The 18,959-nt window shown below is 41.6% G+C and overlaps 1 protein-coding gene across 4 annotated transcripts in view; it reads left to right on the forward strand.

The window, feature by feature from the left end:
- The window catches only part of hycc1 (hyccin PI4KA lipid kinase complex subunit 1), a 109,058-nt gene that overhangs the window by 9,444 nt on the left and 80,655 nt on the right, over positions 1-18,959 (forward strand). Inside the window, exon 1 of one of the 4 annotated variants that reach the window (XM_068008860.1) lies at positions 7,187-7,240. The exons of the other annotated variants lie outside the window; for them this stretch is intronic. The gene's annotated coding sequence lies outside the window, so the exon portion shown is untranslated. Of the gene's footprint in view, positions 1-7,186; positions 7,241-18,959 lie in introns of those variants that run through there. 4 annotated transcript variants of the gene reach the window in all.

An 18,959-nucleotide genomic window follows, 5' to 3' on the forward strand; every position in this document is an offset into this window, starting at 1 on the left:
GCTGGCCAGGCCAGCATTTATTGCCCATCCCTAATTGCCCTTGAGAAGGTGGTGGTGAACTGAATGGCTTGCTGGGCCATTTCAGAGGGCATGTAAGAGTCAACCACATTGTGGTGGGTCTGGAGTCACATGTAGGCCAGACCAGGTAAGGACTGCAGATTTCCATCCCTGAAGGACATTAGTGAACCAGATGGGTTTTTACAACAATCGACAATGGTTTCATGGCCATCATTAGACTAAATTTTTAATTCCAGATTTATTAATTGAATTCACTTCTGCTGTGGTGGGATTCAAACCCATGTCCCCAGATCAATACCCTGGGTCTCTGGGTTACTAGTCCAGTGACAATACCACTACGCCGCCGCCTCTCCCCTTGGCATGTAACACAACCAACTTTTCTTACTATATGCATTCAAGTTCTGTGCCTGGTCGTTGTTGATTTTTGGCTGCCACAGATGTACTAATTCAGAACTGACTTTTAGCTGCAGCATTCTGGTCATTAATGTTTCGAAGTTGGTGGGTATGTGGGTTATGCTGTTAAATATAGAAGACTGCTTTATTAATTTAGGCAAAAATTTTATTCCTGGTGAATAAAACTCTAGGGACTAAAGGAAATACTCCAGTTAACATCCACAGACACAGCTTAAACTTTACCACCATTTGCTGAATGGGATGTCTATTAAGTGTCATTTAGTAGGCCACACTCCACTTTGTGAATCTTTTTTGCAACATGAAAAGCCACAGTACAGATAAAGCTGTCATTGCAGCCTAGCATTGAACAAACGTGGGATATTGCACTCAATGCGACTAAATTTTGTATAACGTGCAGTATAATGTTTAGATGCCTTTGCAAGCAATGTACAGGTTATTTTTATATACAACTTTGTTTTTCTGCATAGTGTTGCTGTATAGTTAAGTGTGGAATTGCACAAAAGCATAAAATGAATAATACAATGGGAACAGTGTGTGATGGAGTTGTGGTAGTGGGTTGGAGAGAATAATACATTTGAGGGTGGAGGAGACTAAATCAACAAGCCATTGCTTGTTATAAATGCAGCTTTTTCAGCAAAAGATTGGAGGTTGGGTTTAAAAGTAAGAGTTGACAAGTGTCATAGTATGGCTTCGCTTGCTTTTATTTTAGAAATGGGGATAGGAGAAATTCAGTGAATAATCAGTGTTGGTCTACAGTGGTGTATAATCTTCCAACGTTTGTCTTGTGATCAGAACAACTGAACACTATAAAAGTGCACTGTACTAGCCTCTTCTAAATGTGGATTCCAGCAGTCTGTGCTTTAGAATACAATGTCCAGATTCCACCTTTTTAAATGTGGGATATTCTCTCTTGCACGATATAATGCCAATACAAGGTATTTGTGATTCTACCGCTAATCTATCAAAATAAGTTGAGCAGGCTGGAATTATTTTCCTTCCCACCTACAGCCACATCCAAAATTCTGTGCACCCGATGACAAGTAACCTTCCAGCCTAATCCCACTTTACAGCTCTTGGTCCGTAGCCCCATAGCTTACGGCACTTCAAGTGTATATCCAAGTATCTTTTTAAATGTTATGAGGGTTTCTGCCTTTACCACTGTTTTAGGTAGTGCATCCCAGATCCTCACAAACCTCTGAGTGAAAACATTTCCCCTAGAATCCTCTCTGAACCTCTTATCCTACATCTGTGCCCCCTAGTTGTGGGGCCTTCCTCACCACTATCTAGACTCCTCATAATTCTATACACCTTCAATGGGGTCTCCCCTCAGCTTCCTCTGTTCCGAAGAAAACAACCCTACCCTATACAATCTTTCCTCGTGACTAAAATTCTCCAGTACAGGCAACATCCTCATAAATCTCCTCTGTACTCTCTCTCTCTAGTGCAGTGACCAGAACTGCATGCACTACGACAGCGAAGGCCTAACCTCGTGTTTTATACAGTTCCAGTATAACTTCCCAGCTGTTATGTTCTATATCTTGGCTAATTAGGCAAGTATCCCAGAAGCCGCCTTGTCCACCTTTTATTTACCTGTCCAGCCACCTTCAGGGATCTGTGGAAATGCACTCCAATGTCTCTCTGCTCTACACTTGTCAGTGTCTTGCTATTTATTGCGTATTGTCTTGTTAGCCTTCCCCAAATGCATTACCTCTCACTTGTTCAGATTGAACTCCATTTGCCACTGTTCCACCCAGCTGGCTAGCCAATTTGATATCTTGCTGCTGTCTACAGCTTTCTTTATTAACCGCATAGCCAATTTTTATATCGTCTGCACACTTCTTAATCGTGCCTCTTACAATTAAGTCTAAATCATTGATATGTACCATGAAAAACAAGGGACCTAGTACTGAGCCCTGTGGAACCCCACTGGAAAAGCCTGTCAGTCATTAAAAACACCTATCGACCATTACCCTTTGCTTCCTGCCTCTGAGCCAATTTTGGATCCAGCTTGCCACTCTGCCTTGGATCCCATGAGCTTTTTGTTATGAACGCCGGACTTTGTAATATGGTTACATTTTAAAAACCAATTTTTAAAATGTTTCAGATGGAGTCTGTCAGGTCACCTCACAACCATTTTGCTTAAGGACAAGACAGAAATCATGGTTACCAGGACAATACAGAACACAGATCTAAGACTTTTTTTGAGAAACAGAGGCTGCAGGGGTATAACACCTGAAGAACAGTGGATATCACTCTCCCAGACTTTGGAAGTGTAAACAAGTCGTCGGTGATTCATACTAACATATGAATTAGCAGAGGTAGCCCATCCGGCCCTTCGAGCCTGCTCCGCCATTCAATAAGATCGTGGCTGATCTGTTTGTGTTTCGAGTTCCACACTCCCATCTACCACCAATAACCTTTAATTCTCTTGCCTAACAAGGATCTATGTACCTCCGCCTTAAAAATATTCAATGTTCCTGCCGCCACCACCTTCTGAGGCAGAGAGATCCAAAGTTGTACAACCCTCAGAGAAAAAAATTCTCCTCATCTCTATCCTAAAAGTGTGCCCCTAATTTAAAAAAAATTTCCCCTAGTTCTGGGGTCACCCACAAGAGGAAACATCCTCTCCACATCCACCTTGTTTCAATCTGGATTTAAGTTCTCAGAGAAGTGATTGAAGAGGTTGTTTACTTTGAGAGAGATCTGGGAGAACCAACTCATTACAACTGGGAGGAATTTGGGACTTTTAACCAGAAAGATTTTGCCATCAAGGAGGACTGTGAAACATATAAGCGTGTTGAGGTTTTCAGGTGTTTTAATACATGAAAAAAATCTTGCTCTGTAATTTGGGGTATCTGCTACCTACAAGTAGTATTTAGTTAATGCAACTTTCTTTTAGTTTAATTGTTAGATATAATATAAATTTCCTGTCTTAAACATGATATCTTGTGTAATTCTTTAAATTGGTCTGGGGGTTCCCATCTCTTATTTTAATGTAATGGTCTCACTGAGGTTGTAACACTACATGAGGAACTTTATCAAAAGCTGTGCTAAAATCTATATAAACTACATCAAATGCAGTACTCTCATCGACCATCTTTGTTACTTCCTCAATGTTTTCATCATGTTAGTCAGACGTGACCTCTTAACAAGTCTGTGCCTACTGTCTTTGATCGATCTGTGTCTTTTTAAATGAAAATTTATCCTGTCCCTCAGAATTTTTTCCAATAATTTTCCCACCACCAAGGTTAGGCTGACTCGCCTGTAATTATTCAGTCTATCCCTTTCTTCCTCTTTAAACAATGGTACAGCCTTGGCTATCCTGCAGTCCTCTTGCACCGCACATGTAGCCAGAGAGAACTGAAAAATGGTGGTCAGTGCCTCTGCTGCCTCTCTTACTTTTCTTAACAGCCTGGGATACATTTCATCTGGGCCTGGAGATTTATCGACTTTCAAAGATGTTAAACTCAATGCTTACTCTTTCACTGATAATTTCATCTAATATTTCACATTCCTCTTCCCTGTTTGCAATGTTTGTATCATTCCTCTCTTTTATGAAAACTAAACGCAAAGTATTCATTCAGAACCCATACTAACCTCCTCTGCCTCCACACACAGGATACCCTTATGGTCCCTAATATGCCCTATTCTCTCTTTAGTTATCCTCTTGCTCTTGATGTATTTTATAACCTTTGAGTTTTCCTTGACTTCACCTGCCAATATTTTTTCATGCCCTCTCTTTGCTTTCCTAATTTCCTTTTTAATTTCACCCCTACACTTTTTTATACACTCGGTTTTCAGTATTGACCCCTCAGTGCTTGTCATAAGCTTCTGTTTTTTATTCTTTATTCCCTCCTTTTTAGGTCCCTTGATATCCAGAGGGCTCTGGATTTGTTACTCCCACCCTTTTTTCTTTAAGGGGAACATACTTGCTCTGAACTCGCTTTATCTTTCTTGAATGTCTCCTATTGATCTGACACTGATTTACCTTCAAGTAGCTGTTTCCAGTCGGCTTTAGCTAAATCTCATCTCTGCTTGATTAAAATTAGCTTTTCCCCAATTGCAACCAAAAATAAAGTTCTGTCTTTGTCCATAACTACCTTAAATTTAACTGAGTTATGATCTCTTCCACCTGTCCAGCTTCATCCCCTGGAACTAAATCCAGAACCGCCCCCATCCCTTGTTGGGCTTGCTATATACTGGCTTCGACCATATCATCCCTCTTCATAGCTATAATTGTTTCTTTAATCAATATTGCGACCCAGCTCTTTTTTTTTTAAGTCTCTCTTTCCTATCTCGTCTGAAAACCTTATAACCAAGATTGCTGTGCTGTGATGCGGTTCCTGCCTTCCTTTCAGCTATGTCTCAGTAATAGCTATGCTATGACATTTCCATTTGCCAATCAGTGCCCTTAGCTTATCTGCCTTATTCCCTCAACTTCCTGCATTGCAGTATATACATTTAGCACTGCCAAACCCCCTACTTGTCTATTTTCCAGCTTTTGTTTCACCTGCCTTCCAAACATGCTTACTCATTTTCTGCCTTCCATTTCCAACTTTTCTCCTCTCCCTTCTGAACCTACTCTTAAGTTCCCATCCCCGCCAAGCTAGTTTAAACCTCTCCAGCAGCACTTGCAAAACCCCTGTGAGGATATTGATCCTAGTCCTGTTGAGGCGCAGAATATCTGCCTTGTGTTACAAGGGTTTCCATTTTTTTTGTTAAAACTTGAAAATTTGTATTTTAAAACTGAAAAGAGATTCCACAGGTGCTGGAATTGTAAACAGTTAATGGAAGGTTTGAATTGAGAGTGGAACTGTAAACAGTTACTGGAAGGCATCTGTTTCAAATTAAAAACCAGCAAGGTTTTGGCTTGGAGAGATGTTTGTAGAGAAGTGATGAGCCAAGATTTATAGATGTCTTAAGACTAGACTTCCAAAAGGTTTTGGGTTTCAATTTGAACTGTTTATATAAAAAAAAAAGACAGTTGGTGTTTCTGCCTGGACAAAAGAAAAAACGCTCATCTTTCTCTTGAAAGGAAATCCTGCATCAAGAGATTCCTATTTCCTCCAGTATTTGAAGAAAGCCTACATGTTTATTTTAGAAAAACTCGTATGTCAAATGTGTGCAACTGAAACCTTTGTTGCTGCACTCCTGCTGTAAGACCTATGTGGAGCCTTTTGTAGCTGCATCTCTTAGAAAGCTTACCCAAACTGATCATCATCGCCCAGAAAGAACTGTTCTAGGAAGATCCCATTGACAGCAGTTGACACCTTTGGAACACCTCACCGAAACAAAAGACTTCTTTCCATAGCTTCTTTTCAGCCTAAGTGTTTATTTTATTCCTTCTATTTGTTTTACAGTTGTAAACAAAAATTCCCTTTTTCCTGGTTAACTAATTGTATATGTGTGTGAGGGCTAGGATAAATAAAGGGCTTTAATATTTCAATTTGTGTGTATGTTCTACTTCATTACTGGTTAAAACTTGGTTTATAATATGATGATTTTGTTGTTTATTAGAGAAACCTGGTTGGTGTGCTTTATTCTGACCCGATAAGGTTGGACAACCCTGTTGTAGATGGTACACACTGCTGCCACTGTGCTTCGGTGGTGGAGGAAGTGAAAGTTGAAGGTGGTAGTTGGGGTGCCAATCAAACGGGCTGCTTCGTCCTGGATGACGTGGTGCTTCTTGAGTGTTGGAGCTGCCCCCATCCAGGCAAGTGGAAGTATTCCATCACACTCCTCACTTCTGCTTTGTGGACAGGCATTGGGGAGACGGGAGTTACTCGCCACAGAATTCCCAGCTTCTGATCTGCTCTTGTAGCCACAGCATTTATGTGGCTGGTCCAGTTCAGTTTCTAGTCAATAATAACCCCAGGATGTTGATTGTGGGGGATTCAGTGATGGTAATGCCATTGAACATCAAGGGGAGATGGTTAGATTCTCTGACATGTGGAGCAAATGTAACTTGCCACTTAACAGCCCAAGCCTGGATGTTGTCTAGGCCTTGCTGTATCTGGAAACGGGCTGCTTCAGTTCTGAGGAGTTCTGAATGGTATGGAGCATTATGCAGTCATCAGCGAACATCCCTGCTTCTGACTTTATGATGGAGGGAAGGTCATTGATGAAGTAGCTGAAGATGGTTAGGCCTCAGACACTACGCTGAGAAACTCCTGCAGTTCTGGGACTGAGATAATTGATCTCCAAAAACCACAACCATCTTCCTTTGTGCTGGGTATGACTCCAATCAACGGAGAGTTTTCCCCATGATCCCGTCAACTCCAGTTTTGCTAGGGGCTGGTAGCGGCCCCTGGCTCATTGGCATAGAGTCTTCTTGGAGTCAGGTTGTTTGTGAATGCAGCCCAAAGTGGGTGACAAGCTCCATCTAAGGCTAAATACTGGCCCGAGACTGATAGTCGACAAGTACCGTAAGGGAAAGTTGAAAAGAACTTTGAAGTTTGGTGCCATGTATGCTGGCTGGGCTGCCCAGTGAAACCATGTTGTATTTGATATTGATCGTGATCTGTCTGTCTGCCTGCTTCATGTTTAATTTATGTTGGTTTTGGTTTGAATGTTAAAGTAAAATTTATAGAAGTGAAATCTTGTTTCCTGAATTGGGGTCAGTCGGTGGATTCGATTCTTTTGGTTTGTTGGTGTCCACAGGGATCATAACATTCTGCACTTTCCCCTATTTGCTACATTGTCTATCTCACTATTTATGGTTTGTTATTTCTTGATTGAAATTTTAGCCACTCCAGACTGAAGTGGATGCAAGATGTGCATTTAAGAAAGTGAAGCTGATGTTTGACGTGTAAGTGTAATGAATAAAATGTGCACGATGCAAAAATATATACTTAAATTTTGGGAACTGAACATAGGAACATAGGCCCTTGAATCTGTTTCGCCCTTGATTTATGAGAGTTGATGTTATTCCTCTGCAATTTCTTTATAGAAAGTGGTTGAAAGTGCTGTAGCTGAATTCAACAAAGCACTTTAAGAGTAGAAAAATATTTGTGATTATTTTAAATGGCTTAAAAGATTCTGCACCAATTTAACAAAGCTGGGTTTGCAATTTTTTGTGATTCATTATGAATTATAAAATTGATTCTTGCTCTGAAAGGAGGAGCACAATAACTCTTCAATGTTATTGTTTGGTGATATCTTTTTGAGTGTAGCATTTTTTTCTGTTGACTCACTGAATAAGTATGAAGTACATAACATACCACAACTCATTTTCAAGCCATAATGGGTAGTGTTCTTTAAGTCGTTACTAAATAAGGAAATCTCTTCAAAATGTTCTAAGAACACTTGGCTAGAAATTCTTTGCACAAACTTCAACTGCAGTTGAAATTGTGACAAACACAAATAAGTAAACTTGGTGAGTAATCATAGGATGAACATAAAATTCAGAAACCTCAAATAAGGCTAAGATTTGAAAGGAAACTTACCCACAGGATAGTGAACATTGGGAACAGACTCCAAAAAAGTAATTGATTCAATTGATTGAGACCTGTAAAAGGGAGCTGCATCTGTATCTGTTGCGATGGTCATTAAAGGTTATAGCGATATTAATTTAATTGCTTGAATTCTTTTTTTATTCAGATTATTGCAGGATAGATGGGGATGATAGGAAACTTGGGGACATTGTGAACTATGAGGATAGTGTAGAACTTCAAAAGGACATAGACAGGTTGGTGGAATGGGCAGACAAGTGGCAGATTAAATTTAAAGCAGAGAAGTGTGAAGTGATTCGTTTTGGTAGGAGGAACGCAGAGACAATATAAAACAAAGGGTGCAATTCTAAAGGGGGTGCAGAGCAGAGGGACCTAGGTGTGTATGTGTGTAAATCGTTGAAGGTGGCAAGACAGGTTGAGAGTGTGGTGAATAAAGCATACAGCATCCTAGACTTCATTAATAGGGGTGTAGATATAAAAGCAAAGAAGTTATGTTAAACTTCTATCAAACACTGGTTCAGCCTCAACTGGAGTAGTGTCCAGTTGTGGGTGTCACACTTTAGGAAAGATGTGATGGCATTAGAGGAAGTGCAGAAAAGATTCACGAGGATGGTTCCAGGGATCAGGAACTATGAAGTTAAATTGAAGAAGCTGGGACTGTTTTCCTTGGAGAAGAAAAGGCTAATAGGAGATTTGATTGTGTTTAAAATCATGAGGTATCTGGACAGAGTAGATAGAGAGAAACTGTTCCCACTGGTGGAAGGATCGAGAACAAGAGGGCACAGATTTAAGGTATTTGGTGAAAGAAGCAATGGCGACATGAAAAAATTTTCACGCGAGTGGTTAAGATCTGGAATGCACTACCTGGGAGTATGGTGGAGACAGGTTCAATTGAGGCATTCAAGGGGGGAATTGGATTGTTATCTGATCAAGAATAATGTGCAGGGCTATGGGGAGAAGGCAGGGGAGTGGCACTAGGTAAATTGCTGTTTGAGAGAGCCAGCACAGACATGATGGGCCTCCTCCTGTGCTGTAACAATTGAGATTCTAGGAAGGAACTTTTCAAAATGGGGAATTAAGGAATGGTGTAGGTGGGAAGTCCATAAAATAAATAATCCTTTATGCAGCAGAAGTGATGAACTGAGTAGCCTTTACTTTTGAATAATTTTGTCTAAATGTTTATTACTGACCTGTTATCTTTTCAGACTGTTTGACCTGTATGTAACTTTCTAAACTTCAGAATATAGTCTTCCAGCCAGTGAAATAAAACCTGTTGTCTGAACTTTCTTAACAAAAGTTGAATTAGATCATAAATTCCAGAAGAAAAATGAAACAAATTTACATAGGAGCAGGAGTAGGTCATTCAGACCATCAAGCCTGCCCCGCCATTAAAGTGGCTGATCATCCACTTAAATGCCTTTTTCCCACACTATCCTCCTATCCCTTTGTCATTTGTATTTAGAAATCTGTCAATCTCTGTCTTAAACATACTCAGTGAGCTTCCACAACCCTCTGGGGTAGAGAATTCCAAAGATTCACAACCCTCTGAGTAAAGCAATTTCTCCATTCTCTATTCTAAGTGGCTTTCCCTTTATTTTGAAATTGTGTGCCTTGGTTCTAGACTCCCCAACCAGGGGAAACATCTTAGCTGCATTTACCCTATCTATCCCTTTTAAGTATTTTGTAGGTTTCAATGAGATCACCTCTCATTCTTCAAAACTGTAGAGAATGCAGGCCCAGTCTCTCTCAGTAGGACAGTCCCACCATCCCACCAGAACATGGCTTGTAAACCTTTGTTGCACTCCCCCCTAAGATAAGGGGACCAAAACTGCAGACAGTAATCCAGGTGCGGTCTAATCAAGGTTCTCTACAATTGAAGCAAGACTTCACTACTATACTTAAATCCTCTTGCAATGAAGGCCAACATACCATTTGTCTTAATTGCTTGCTGCACCTGCATGTTAGCTTTCAGTGACTTATTGACATGGACACCCAGGTCCGTTTGTACATCGACACTTTCTAATCTCTTACCATTTAAGAAATACTGTGCATATCTGTTTCTCCTACCAAAGTGGATAACCTCACATTCTTCCACATTATATTCCATCTGCCACGTTCTTGCCCATGCACTAAATCTGTCCAAATCCCCTTGAAGCCACTTTGCATCTTCCTCACAACACACATTCCCACCTAGTTTAGTTTCATCCGTTAACTTGGAAATATTACATTTGGTCCCCACATCCAAATCATTGATTTATATTGTGAATAGCTGGGGCCCAAGTACTGATCCTTGTGGTACCCCAATAGTCACAGCCTACCAACGTGAGATGGCCCGTTTATTCCTACACTCTTTCTGCCTGTTAAGCATTCCTTAATCCAGGTCAGTATGTTACCTCCTATCTCACGTGCTTTAATTTTGCTAACCAACCTCCTGTGGGGGACTTTATCAAAAGCCTTCAGAAAATCCAAGTATACCACGTCCACTGACCACTTTTCAATTCTGTTAGTAACATCCTCAAAAAAAAAACTGCAACAGCTTGGTCAAACATGATTTCCCATTCATAAATCCATGTTGACTATGCCCTATCAGATCATTATTATCCATTTATCACATCCTTTAGAATGGATTGTAGCATTTTCCCAACGACTGATGTATGGCTAACAGGTCTGTAGTTCCCTGTTTTCTCTCTCCCTCCCTTCTTAAATAGTGGGGTGACATTTGCTACCTTCCAATCTGCAGGAACCATTCCAGAATCTATAGAAAAGTAAAAGCAAAATACTGCGGATGCTGGAAATCTGAAACAAAAACAAGAAATGCCGGATTCACTCAGCAGGTCTGGCAGCATCTGTGGAAAGAGAAGCAGAGTTAACGTTTCGGGTCAGTGACCCTTCTTCGGAACCACTTCTTCGGAGTTCCGATGAAGGGTCACTGACCCGAAACGTTAACTCTGCTTCTCTTTCCACAGATGCTGCCAGACCTGCTGAGTGAATCCAGAATCTATAGAGTTTTGTAAGATGATCACCAATGCATCCACCATCTCCACAGCTGCCTCTTTCAACACTCGGGGATGTAGAATATCAGGTCCTGGGGACTTATCAACCTTCAGGCCCATTAATTTCTCCAATACAACCTTCTTACTAATTTCTTTCAATTCCTCATTCCCCCTAATCCCTTGGATCTCTAATTCTGGAAGATTTCTTGTATCTTCCTCAGTGAAGACTAATACAAAATAATCCTTTAGCTTCTCTGCCATTTCTCTATTTCCCCATTATAAATTCTCCTGACTCTGCCTGTAATGGACCCACATTTGTCTTAGCCAAACGTTTCTTTTTTACATACCTACAGAAGCTTTTACAGTCCATTTGTTTTTTTCCAGCTTACATTCATATTCTATTCTCCCTTCCTTTCTTTATCAGTTTCTTGGTTCTCCTTTGCTGCATTCTAAAATCCTCCAAATCCTCAGTTTACTACTATTTCTGGCAACTTTGTAGGCCTTTTTTAATCTTATACAGTCCTTAACTACCTTTGTTATCCACAGTTGACTGCCTTTACTTACGGGGTTTTTGTTCCTTGAAGGATGTTTAGCTGCTGTAAACTATGTAATATTTCTTTAAAGACTGTCCATTGCCTATGTACTGTCATACCTTTTAATGTATTTTCCCAATCCACCTCGGCCAATTTGTGACTCATACCTTCATAATTTCCTTTCTTTAAATTTAACACCCTGGCTTTAGATTGAACTGCCTCACTTTCAAGCATTATGTAAAATTCTTTCATATTATGGTCACTCATCCCTAAAGGTTCTTTTACAACAAGATTATTAATTAGCCCTTTCTCATTCTATAATACGAGATCTAAAATAGCCTGTTCTCGTGTTGGTTCCTGAACATACTGCTCTAGAAAACCATCCTTAACTGCACTCCAGAAACTGGTTCTCCACAGCATTAGTGCTCATTAGGTTTATCCAGTCTTGTATGCAGATTAAAGTCACCCCATGATTACTTTATTACCCATGCTACATGCTTCTCTAATCTACATGCTTCTCTAATCTCCTGATTAATACCATGCCCCACACTACCACTACTGCTTGGTGGCCTATTAACTCCTACCAATGTTTGCTATCCTTTGCTGGCTGTTAGCTCCACCCAAACAGATTCCGCATTTTGTTCTTCAGATCTGAGATCCTCCCTTACTAATGTACTGATCCCATCCCTTTATTATCAGTGCAACACCACCTCCTTTTCCTTTTTGCCTTCCTAAATGTCGAATATCCTTGAATATTCAGTTCCTAGTCACGGTCACCCTGTAGCCACGTTTCCGGCAATTAGATCATACCCATTTACCTGTATTTGGGCCTTTGCATTATCTACCTTGTTTCGAATGCTGCTTGCATTCGGGTAGAGTGCCCTTAACCTTGTCGTCATGATATTATTCTGCATTCTAAACCTAGTTGATGCTCGCCTTTTGTTTCGCCTGCCTTCTAATGTCACTTGCTACTTTTCTACCTCCTGTTACCAGCTTTACTTCCTTCCAATTTGAGCTACCCCTCAGGTTCACATCCCCCTGACAATCTAGTTTAAACTCTCCCCAACAGCACTCGCAAATCTCCCTGCAAGGATGTTAGTTCTGGTCCTGTTGAGGTGTAGCCTGTCCATCTTGTACAGGTCCCATCTGCCCCAGAACCGGTCCCAATGCCTCAGAAATCTGACGCCCTCCCTTCCACACCAATTCTCCAGCCACGTGTTCAATTGCTCAATTCTCCTCCTCTTACACACTAGCACCATGTGCTAGTGAGCATATCTGTATAATGATTTTATAAATCAGTTTGCAAAGAATTAAGGTGGTGAATACTGATATTGTCATCAGGGTTATTGGCTTCATAAAACTATGGAATTCCTCATGTAAAAGAACCCTGAGTCATTCTGGGTTTATAACTATCTATGCTATTAACTCCTCACCTCGATAACTACTCACAGCATAGTTACACTGACGCTTCAGCATCAGTTTCTGCTTTGCAACTACGCAAATGTGATCAAATAATTTTGGAATCTGGTTCCAATCTGATACTGGAGGAGTGACCTGACCCCAGGCGTGGGGTGGGAAGGGGGGCTGTGTCATTCCACTTGGGCCTGAAACGACATGGCATATAATTCCAGTGTGATGTCAAACTGAGTTTTAAAAATATTTGTGGTCCCTTAAGCACTTAATAAACTTGAAGTTGTTTTAAATGTTTTGACAAAGTGAACTCTACCTTTTACACTTGATGTTTAAAATTTAATGGGCACTCTGCACATTTGTATAAGCATGTCTGTATAAACTTGAAATAGAGTTGATGGGCAATATAAAGAGAAGTATTGTCTCTCTCTCAAGTTGATTCTGGCGTGCTGGTCTTGTAGCAATGAACCTGCAGTAACTTTTTGGTGTGTAACAGGCAAAAAAGGTTGGAAGTCCTGAGGTAGTTGCATTCAATATTTAATTTGTGTTCCTTTTCTCCCCGGTGTATTGATCTTTTTGCAGAGTGCCATTGATTCTTCTAGTCACTGTTCTGAATACTGCAGAGAGGTAGATTAAAATTTCAAAAGATTGTTACTTGTGTCGTCTTTCCCTGTCTTGACGTTTATTCACATAGTATACAATCTTTAACATCATTTGAGGCATTGTATAATACTATATCGCCGTTCCTTCACTGCCATTGGGCCAAAATCCTGGAACTCCCTGACAGCACTGTAGGTGTACCTACCCCACATGCTGCAGCAGTTCAAGAAGGCAGCTCACCACCACCTTCTCGAGGGCAATTAAGAGTGGGCAATAAATGCTGGCCTAGCCAGTGACTCCTGCATCCCACAAACGAATTTAAAAAAAAAGTTTGCCATTTAAGCAGGTGAATGTGGTATATGGTTCTGTTTTCACAAAGGAGGACACAAATATATCAGAAATGTTGGGGAACACCGGGCTTAGTGAGAGAGAGGAACTGAAAGAAATCAGTATTAGTAGAGAAATGGTGTTGGGGAAATTGATGGGATTGGAGGCCGATAAATCCTCAGGGCCGGATGGTATGCATCCCTGAGTACTTAAGGAAGTGGCCCTAGAAATAGTGGATGATGGTCATCTTCCAAGATTTTATAGACTCTGGAACAGTTCCTACAGATTGGAGGGTAGCTAATGTAACCCCACTATTTAAAGAGTTTAGTTTAGTTTAGAGATACAGCACTGAAACAGGCCCTTCGGCCCACCGAGTCTGTGCCGACCATCAACCACCCATTTATACTAATCCTACACTAATCCCATATTCCTACCACATTCCCACCTGTCCCTATATTTCCCTACCACCTACCTATACTAGGGGCAATTTATAACGGCCAATTTACCTACCAACCTGCAAGTCTTTTGGCTTGTGGGAGGAAACCAGAGCACCCGGAGGAAACCCACGCAGACACAGGGAGAACTTGCAAACTCCACACAGGCAGTACCCAGAATTGAACCCGGGTCGCTGGAGCTGTGAGGCTGCAGTGCTAACCACTGCGCCACTGTGGTAGAGGTAGAGGGAGGTAGAGAGAAAGCAGGGAATTATACACGTCGGTAGCGGGCAAAATTCTAGAGTCCATTATCAAAGATTTTACAGCAGAGCACTTGGAGAACAGAGGTAGAATCGGGCAGAGTCAGCATGGATTTACGAAAGGGGAATCATGCTTGACAAATCTACTGCAATTTTTCGAGGATGTAACCAGTAGAGTTGATGAGGGGGAGCCAGAGGATGTGGTTTATTTGGACTTTCAGGAGGCTTTTGACAAAGTCCCACATAAGAGATTAGCATTTAAATTAAAGCGCATGGGATTGGGGGTAGTGTATTGCGATGGATAGAAAATTGGTTGGCGGACAGGAAACCGAGTAGGGATAAATGGGTCTTTTTCCGAATGGCAGGCAGTGACTAGTGGGCTACCGCAGGGATCGGTGCTAGGACCCCAGCTATTCACAATATACATGAATGATTTAGATGAGGGAACTAAATGTAATATCTCCAAATTTGCAGATGACAAAACTGGGTGGGAGGGTGAGTTGTGCGGAGGATGCAGAGAGGCTTCAGGGTGATTTGGACAAGTTGAGTGAGTGGGCTAATGCATGGCAGATGCAGTATAATGTGGATAAATGTGAGGTTATCCACTGTGGTAGCAAAAACAGGAAGGCAGATTATTATCTGAACGGCTATAAAGTGAGAGAGGGGAATATGCAGCGACACCTGGGTGTTCTCGTACACCAGTCGCTGAAGGTAAGCATGCAGGTGCATCAGGCGGTTAAAAAAGGCAAATGGTATGTTGGCCTTCATAGCGAGAGCATTCGAGTACAGGAGCAGGGATGTCTCCGCAATTATACAGGGCCTCAGCGAGGCCACACCTGGAATATTGTGTGCAGTTTTGGTCTCCTTATCTGAGGAAGGATGTTCTTGCTATAGAGGGAGTGCAGCGAAGATTTACCTGACTGATTCCTGGGATGGTGGGACTGACTTTTGAGGAGAGATTGAGTCAGTTAGGCTTATATTCGCTGGAGTTCAGGAGTGAGGGGGGGATCTCATAGAAACCTATAAAATTCCAGCAGGACTTGACAGAGTAGATGCAGGAAGGAAGGATGTTCCCGATGGTGGGGCAGTCCAGAACCAGGGCTCATAGTCTAAGGATACAGGGTAAACCTTTCAGGACTTCACCCAGAGAGTGGTGAGCCTGTGGAATTCTCTACCACAGAAAGCAGTTCAGGCCAAAACATTGTATGTTTTCAAGAAGGAGTTAGATATAGCTCTTGGGTCTAAAGGGATCAAAGGGTATGGGGCGAAAGCTGGAACAGGCTACTGAGTTGGGTGATCAGCCATGATCATAATGAATGGCGGAGCCAGCTCGAAGGCCCTGCTCCTATTTTCTGTGTTTCTATGTGATAGCAGTTCAGATCTCTGATTTGATAGTTTGGGTACTTTCTGCTATTTCTATGTGCACAATGTGTAGAGATTGTGTATATTTTTGTGCTGTCTAATTTCCTCCCCTTCCTTCCTCTTGATAAAGCATTGATTGCTTGGTGGTTTATGGTTCCACTGATAGTAACAGGAGTAAACTATGATCCAAGTACTTGATCTAAGTGCCATGGGAGGCATGACATCTTTGATCAAATCTGCAATCATGCACTTCCGGTAATGTGTGTTCAGAAGAGGACAACAAGGTTGCTGAGGCTAACTGTTGTACTCCTACCGTGTTTTGGATAGAAACAACTAACTTGGCACAGACTGGGGATCAAACTAGGGACCTTTCTTATTTGTATGGCTCAGCTGCTAATTGAACTTGCAGAGACATCAGGGAAGCTGGCGATGGTGGGTTTATTTGAATACGCTACTAAAGACAAAATGGACTCTCAGCTTAAATTTGGAGACCAATGCAAGATTTTGATCACTTTTAGAATTGAGTTGTACTATTGTATAATATGTTTCTCATAGCCAACCGATCATCCTCTGCCATCTCCATGATGCCATCACCAAGCAATTCTTACCCTCCTTCCCTTTCAGCATTCTGAATGCACCAGTGCTTCCGTGACATCCTGGTTCACTCCTCAATCACCTCCAACACCCTATCCCTTTCCCTACACCTTCACATGTAAGGATAGACAATGCGTCACCTGCCTTTTTACCTTCTCCAATGCCCCAAACTCTCCTTTCACGTAAATCAGTAATTTACTGTCCTACTTCAATTTAGTATACTGTATTTACTACTCACACGATGCAGTCTCCTCTACATTGGGGTGGCCAGACGCAGATTGGGTGACCACTTTGTGGAGCAGCTTTTTAGGCTGCAAGTGTGACCCCGAGCTTCTGATCACTTATAATTTTAATTCTGGGCCCAACTCCCTCTCTGACCCTTTTGGAACAGCATAGGAGGTCAAGGACAGTGATGCTCAACATAAGTTTGAGGAGCAGAACATCATCTTTCCATTAGGTACCATCCAGCCTTCAGGACTCCACATTGAGTTCAGTAATTTCAGATCATAACCTTTGCCCCCACTTTTTTTTTTTGGCAGTTTCAGCTTTTTATCCCATCTACATCTCCTCTAGACCCATTGTTTGTTTCTTCCATCTCCTTTTGCCTTGCACCACCATCCTTTTTATCATTTTAATGTTTCCTGCTCTCCACCCTATCTCAATCTTCTTTCTTATTTTTCTCTGCCTCTGTACCTGTCTAAAATCTGGTACATCTCTAACTTTACCCAGTTCTGACATAAGTGGATAAATCGCTGGGGCCGGATGGATTGCATCCCATGTTGTTAAAGGAAGCCAGGGAGGAAATGGCGATTGCGCTGAGGATCATCTTCAAATCCTCACTAGATACAGGAGAGGTACCAGACGATTGGAGGTCTGCGAACATTGTACCATTGTTTAAAAAGGGTGCGAGGGATAGGCCAAATAATTATAGGCCGGTCAGTCTGGCCTCGGTGGTGGGTAAATTGTTAGAATCTATTCTGAGGGACAGGATAAACTGCCACTTAGAAAGGCACAGATTAATCAGGGATAGTCAACATGGATTTGTTAAGGGGAAGTCATGTCTTATTAACTTAATTGAGTTTTTTGTGGAAGTAACAAAAAGGAATGATGAGGGAAGTGCAGTGGAGGTGGTATACATGGATTTTAGTAAGGCATTTGACAAGGTCCCACATGGCAGACTGGTCAGTAATATGAAAGCACATGGGATACAGGGGAATGTGGCAGGTTAGATCCAGAATTGGTTCAGTGACAGGTAACAAAGGGTAGTAGTCGACAGATATTTTTGTGAATGGAAAACTGTTTCCAGTGGCATTCCACATGGCTCAGTGTTGAGTCCTTTGCTGTTTGTTGTATATATTAATGATTTGGACTTAAATGTGGGAGGTATGATTGGAAAGTTTGCTGATGACGCAAAAATTGGCTGTGTAGTTGATAGTGAAGAGGATAGCCTTAGACTCCAGAATGATATCAATGGTTTGGTTGAGTGGGTGGAAAAGTGGCAAATGAAATTCAATCCAGAGAAGTGTGAGATAATGCATTTGGGGAGGGCAAATAAAGCAAGGGAATACACAATAAACGGGAGGATATTGAGAGGAGTAGGAGGAGTGTGAGACATTGGAGTGCATGTCCACAGGTCCATTACAGTGGCAGGACCGGTAGATAGAGTGGTGAAGAAGGCATATGGAACATGCTTTCCTTTATTGGTCAAGGTATAGAATTCAAAAGCGGGGATGTAATGCTGGAACTGCATAAAACACTGGTTAGGCCACATTTGGAGTATTGTGTACTGTTCTGGTTACCAGATTACAGAAAGGACATAATTGCTCTGGAGAGAGTACAGAGGAGATTTACAAGAATGTTGCCAAGGCTTGAAAGTTGCAGCTATGAAGAAAGATTGGATAGGCTATGGTTGTTTTCCTTAGAACAGAGGAGGCTGAGGGTTGGTTTAATTGAGGTGTACAAAATTATGAGGGTCTTAGATAGAGTAGACAGGAAAGACCTGTTTCCCCAACGGAGGTCAATTACCAGGGGGCACAGATTTAAGGTGATTGGTAGAAGGATTAGAGGGGACATGAGGAAAAACATTTTCACCCAGAGGGTGGTGGGTGTCTGGAATTCACTGTCAGGAATGGTGGTGGAGGCAGAAACCCTCAATTCTTTTAGAAGGTACCTGGACATGCACCTGAAGTGCTGTAACTGGCAAGGCTATGGACCAGGTGCTGGAAAGTGGTATTAGATTGGGTGCCCAGTTTTTTTTGGCTGGTGCAGACATGACAGGCTGAATGGCCACCTTCTGTGCTGTAATTTTTCTATGGTTCTATGGTCGTTGACTTGAAATGTTAACATCTGTGGAGTGGGGAAAAGAGTTGCCTGACCTGAGTATTTACAGCATTTTCTGTTTTTTAAGGCATTTAACAACTGTTAAGTTGCGGCACTACTTTGATTTGTGTGGAGTTGGAAACACAAAATTCTACTCCCTTATGGCAGTCTGTAATCAAATTAATAAAATTAACTGCAAAGGCCGTGCTTTGATTTTTTTTTCTGGTAGGAAGTCTCACTGTGG

Source organism: Heterodontus francisci, chromosome 2, assembly GCF_036365525.1.
Source record: "Heterodontus francisci isolate sHetFra1 chromosome 2, sHetFra1.hap1, whole genome shotgun sequence".
In the NCBI taxonomy this organism is placed as follows: domain Eukaryota; kingdom Metazoa; phylum Chordata; class Chondrichthyes; order Heterodontiformes; family Heterodontidae; genus Heterodontus; species Heterodontus francisci.